The sequence below is a fragment of the Petromyzon marinus genome, chromosome 79 (genome assembly GCF_048934315.1).
Source record: "Petromyzon marinus isolate PM22_M1 ecotype Great Lakes invasive population chromosome 79, UKy_Petmar_22M1.pri1.0, whole genome shotgun sequence".
Taxonomy (NCBI): Eukaryota; Metazoa; Chordata; class Hyperoartia; order Petromyzontiformes; family Petromyzontidae; genus Petromyzon; species Petromyzon marinus.
The window spans coordinates 8,015,861-8,022,019 of record NC_133745.1 but is presented as its reverse complement, the minus strand read 5'-3'; positions in this window follow the sequence as shown (position 1 = coordinate 8,022,019).

Here is a 6,159-nt window from a genome sequence, read left to right as displayed (position 1 = left end):
GGGATTTAATGAGCGACAACATTTTGACCCCAAACCGAGAGGATTCTGGGAAGTTTGTGGTTTTTTGGTATTAACTCTGGAAGGAAACGTCGCAGACCCATCAAGGTGGTACTCGTACTGCTCGCCTCATCGAGTGGAATCAAAAGATATGAGTGGTTAAGCTATGGGATATGAAATGGACGAGCGACCAATAAAACAACATGTATTATGGGGTTGAATGCTTTTTGCTATTCACAAAATAAAACAAAAGCAGTGATGCAAATATCTGTTTTAACACAGTACAGCAAAATAGTTACACCATTCAATCCCCCTCGTCCAGACGGGGAGAATTCAATCACATTTATTTGATGCGACGTTTCTTATGGGATTTAATGAGCGACAACATTTTGACCCCAAACCGAGAGGATTCTGGGATGTTTGTGGTTTTTTTGTAATAACTCTGGAAGGAAACGTCGCAGACCCATCACGGTGATGCTCGTACTGCTCGCCTCATCGAGAGGAATCCAAAGATATGAGTGGTTAAGCTATGGGATATGAAATGGACGAGCGACCAATAAAACAACATGTATTATGGGGTTGAATGCGTTTTGCTATTCACAAAATAAAACAAAAGCAGTCATGCAAATATCTGTTTTAACAGAGCACAGCAAAATCAGTTGCACCATTCAATCCCGCTCGTCCAGAAGGGGAGAATTCAATCACATTTATTCAATGCGACGTTTCTTATGGGATTTAATGAGCGACAACATTGTGACCCCAAACCGAGAGGATTCTGGGATGTTTGTGTTTTTTTTGTAATAACTCTGGAAGGAACCGTCGCAGACCCATCAAGGTGGTACTCGTACTGCTCGCCTCATCGAGTGGAATCCAAAGATATGAGTGGTTAAGCTATGGGATATGAAATGGACGAGCGACCAATAAAACAACATGTATTATGGGGTTGAATGCTTTTTGCTATTCACAAAATAAAACAAAAGCAGTAATGCAAATATCTGATTTAACACAGCACAGCAAAATCAGTTACACCATTCCATTCCGCTCGTCCAGACGGGGAGAATTCAATCACATTTATTCGATGCGACGTTTCTTATGGGATTTAATGAGCGACAACATTTTGACCCCAAACCGAGAGGATTCTGGGAAGTTTGTGGTTTTTTTGTAATAACTCTGGAAGGAAACGTCGCAGACCCATCAAGGTGGTACTCGTACTGCTCGCCTCATCGAGTGGAATCCAAAGATATGAGTGGTTAAGCTATGGGATATGAAATGGACGAGCGACCAATAAAACAACATGTATTATGGGGTTGAATGCGTTTTGCTATTCACAAAATAAAACAAAAGCAGTCATGCAAATATCTGTTTTAACAGAGCACAGCAAAATCAGTTGCACCATTCAATCCCGCTCGTCCAGAAGGGGAGAATTCAATCACATTTATTCAATGCGACGTTTCTTATGGGATTTAATGAGCGACAACATTGTGACCCCAAACCGAGAGGATTCTGGGATGTTTGTGTTTTTTTTGTAATAACTCTGGAAGGAACCGTCGCAGACCCATCAAGGTGGTACTCGTACTGCTCGCCTCATCGAGTGGAATCCAAAGATATGAGTGGTTAAGCTATGGGATATGAAATGGACGAGCGACCAATAAAACAACATGTATTATGGGGTTGAATGCTTTTTGCTATTCACAAAATAAAACAAAAGCAGTAATGCAAATATCTGATTTAACACAGCACAGCAAAATCAGTTACACCATTCCATTCCGCTCGTCCAGACGGGGAGAATTCAATCACATTTATTCGATGCGACGTTTCTTATGGGATTTAATGAGCGACAACATTTTGACCCCAAACCGAGAGGATTCTGGGAAGTTTGTGGTTTTTTTGTAATAACTCTGGAAGGAAACGTCGCAGACCCATCAAGGTGGTACTCGTACTGCTCGCCTCATCGAGTGGAATCCAAAGATATGAGTGGTTAAGCTATGGGATATGAAATGGACGAGCGACCAATAAAACAACATGTATTATGGGGTTGAATGCGTTTTGCTATTCACAAAATAAAACAAAAGCAGTCATGCAAATATCTGTTTTAACACAGCACAGCAAAATCAGTTGCACCATTCAATCCCGCTCGTCCAGACGGGGAGAATTCAATCACATTTATTCGATGCGACGTTTCTTATGGGATTTAATGAGCGACAACATTTTGACCCCAAACCGAGAGGATTCTGGGAAGTTTGTGGTTTTTTTGTAATAACTCTGGAAGGAAACGTCGCAGACCAATCAAGGTGGTACTCGTACTGCTCGCCTCATCGAGAGGAATCCAAAGATATGAGTGGTTAAGCTATGGGATATAAAATGGACGATCGACCAATAAAACAACATGTATTATGGGGTTGAATGCTTTTTTCTTTTCACAAAAAAAAAAAAAGCAGTCATGCAAATATCTTATTTAACACAGCACAGCAAAATGTGTTGCACCATTCAATCCCGCTCATCCAGACGGGGAGAATTAAATCGCATTCATTCAATGCGACGTTTCTTATGGGATTTAATGAACGACAACATTTTGACCCCAAACCGAGAGGATTCTGGGATGTTTGTGTGTTTTTTTTAATAACTCTGGAAGGAAACGTCGCAGCCCCATCAAGCTGGTACTCGTACTGCTCGCCTCATCGAGAGGAATCCAAAGATATGAGTAATTCAGCTATGGGATATGAAATGGACGAGCGACCAATAAAACAACATGTATTATGGGGTTGAATGCTTTTTGCTATTCACAAAATAAAACAAAAGCAGTCATGCAAATATCTGTTTTAACACAGCACAGCAAAATCAGTTGCACCATTCAATCCCGCTCGTCCAGACGGGGAGAATTCAATCACATTTATTCGATGCGACGTTTCTTATGGGATTTAATGAGCGACAACATTTTGACCCCAAACCGAGAGGATTCTGGGAAGTTTGTGGTTTTTTGGTAATAACTCTGGAAGGAAACGTCGCAGACCCATCAAGGTGTTATTGTACTGCTCGCCTCATCGAGTGGAATCCAAAGATATGAGTGGTTAAGCTATGGGATATGAAATGGTCGAGCGACCAATAAAGCAACATGTATTTTGGGGTTGAATGCTTTTTGCTATTCACAAAATAAAACAAAAGCAGTCATGCAAATATCTGTTTTAACACAGCACAGCAAAATAGTTACACCATTCAATCCCCCTCGTCCAGACGGGGAGAATTCAATCACATTTATTTGATGCGACGTTTCTTATGGGATTTAATGAGCGACAACATTTTGACCCCAAACCGAAAGGATTCTGGGATGTTTGTGGTTTTTTTGTAATAACTCTGGAAGGAAACGTCGCAGACCCATCAAGGTGATACTCGTACTGCTCGCCTCATCAAGAGGAATCCAAAGATATGAGTGATTAAGCTATGGGATATGAAATGGACGAGCGACCAATAAAACAACATGTATTATGGGGTTGAATGCGTTTTGCTATTCACAAAATAAAACAAAAGCAGTCATGCAAATATCTGTTTTAACACAGCACAGCAAAATCAGTTGCACCATTCAATCCCGCTCGTCCAGACGGGGAGAATTCAATCACATTTATTCGATGCGACGTTTCTTATGGGATTTAATGAGCGACAACATTTTGACCCCAAACCGAGAGGATTCTGGGAAGTTTGTGGTTTTTTGGTATTAACTCTGGAAGGAAACGTCGCAGACCCATCAAGGTGGTACTCGTACTGCTCGCCTCATCGAGTGGAATCCAAAGATATGAGTGGTTAAGCTATGGGATATGAAATGGACGAGCGACCAATAAAACAACATGTATTATGGGGTTGAATGCTTTTTGCTATTCACAAAATAAAACAAAAGCAGTGATGCAAATATCTGTTTTAACACAGTACAGCAAAATAGTTACACCATTCAATCCCCCTCGTCCAGACGGGGAGAATTCAATCACATTTATTTGATGCGACGTTTCTTATGGGATTTAATGAGCGACAACATTTTCACCCCAAACCGAGAGGATTCTGGGATGTTTGTGGTTTTTTTGTAATAACTCTGGAAGGAAACGTCGCAGACCCATCAAGGTGGTACTCGTACTGCTCGCCTCATCGAGTGGAATCCAAAGATATGAGTGGTTAAGCTATGGGATATGAAATGGACGAGCGACCAATAAAACAACATGTATTATGGGGTTGAATGCTTTTTGCTATTCACAAAATAAAACAAAAGCAGTGATGCAAATATCTGTTTTAACACAGCACAGCAAAATAGTTACACCATTCAATCCCCCTCGTCCAGACGGGGAGAATTCAATCACATTTATTTGATGCGACGTTTCTTATGGGATTTAATGAGCGACAACATTTTGACCCCAAACCGAGAGGATTCTGGGATGTTTGTGGTTTTTTTGGTATTAACTCTGGAAGGAAACGTCGCAGACCCATCAAGGTGGTACTCGTACTGCTCGCCTCATCGAGTGGAATCCAAAGATATGAGTGGTTAAGCTATGGGATATGAAATGGACGAGCGACCAATAAAACAACATGTATTATGGGGTTGAATGCTTTTTGCTATTCACAAAATAAAACAAAAGCAGTGATGCAAATATCTGTTTTAACACAGTACAGCAAAATAGTTACACCATTCAATCCCCCTCGTCCAGACGGGGAGAATTCAATCACATTTATTTGATGCGACGTTTCTTATGGGATTTAATGAGCGACAACATTTTGACCCCAAACCGAGAGGATTCTGGGATGTTTGTGGTTTTTTTGTAATAACTCGGGAAGGAAACGTCGCAGACCCATCAAGGTGGTACTCGTACTGCTCGCCTCATCGAGTGGAATCCAAAGATATGAGTGGTTAAGCTATGGGATATGAAATGGACGAGCGACCAATGAAACAACATGTATTATGGGGTTGAATGCTTTTTGCTATTCACAAAATAAAACAAAAGCAGTGATGCAAATATCTGTTTTAACACAGCACAGCAAAATAGTTACACCATTCAATCCCCCTCATCCAGACGGGGAGAATTCAATCACATTTATTTGATGCGACGTTTCTTATGGGATTTAATGAGCGACAACATTTTGACCCCAAACCGAGAGGATTCTGGGATGTTTGTGGTTTTTTTGTAGTAACTCTGGAAGGAAACGTCGCAGACCCATCAAGGTGGTACGCGTACTGCTCGCCTCATCGAGTGGAATCCAAAGATATGAGTGGTTAAGCTATGGGATATGAAATGGACGAGCGACCAATAAAACAACATGTATTATGGGGTTGAATGCTTTTTGCTATTCACAAAATAAAACAAAAGCAGTAATGCAAATATCTGATTTAACACAGCACAGCAAAATCAGTTACACCATTCAATTCCGCTCGTCCAGACGGGGAGAATTCAATCACATTTATTCGATGCGACGTTTCTTATGGGATTTAATGAGCGACAACATTTTGACCCCAAACCGAGAGGATTCTTGGAAGTTTGTGGTTTTTTAGTAATAACTCTGGAAGGAAACGTCGCAGACCCAACAAGTTGTTATTGTACTGCTCGCCTCATCGAGTGGAATCCAAAGATATGAGTGGTTAAGCTATGGGATATGAAATGGTCGAGCGACCAATAAACAACATGTATTTTGGGGTTGAATGCTTTTTGCTATTCACAAAATAAAACAAAAGCAGTCATGCAAATATCTGTTTTAACACAGCACAGCAAAATAGTTACACCATTCAATCCCCCTCGTCCAGACGGGGAGAATTCAATCACATTTATTTGATGCGACGTTTCTTATGGGATTTAATGAGCGACAACATTTTGACCCCAAACCGAAAGGATTCTGGGATGTTTGTGGTTTTTTTTGTAATAACTCTGGAAGGAAACGTCGCAGACCCATCAAGGTGATACTCGTACTGCTCGCCTCATCAAGAGGAATCCAAAGATATGAGTGGTTAAGCTATGGGATATGAAATGGACGAGCGACCAATAAAACAACATGTATTATGGGGTTGAATGCGTTTTGTTATTCACAAAATAAAACAAAAGCAGTCATGCAAATATCTGTTTTAACACAGCACAGCAAAATCAGTTGCACCATTCAATCCCGCTCGTCCAGACGGGGAGAATTCAATCACATTTA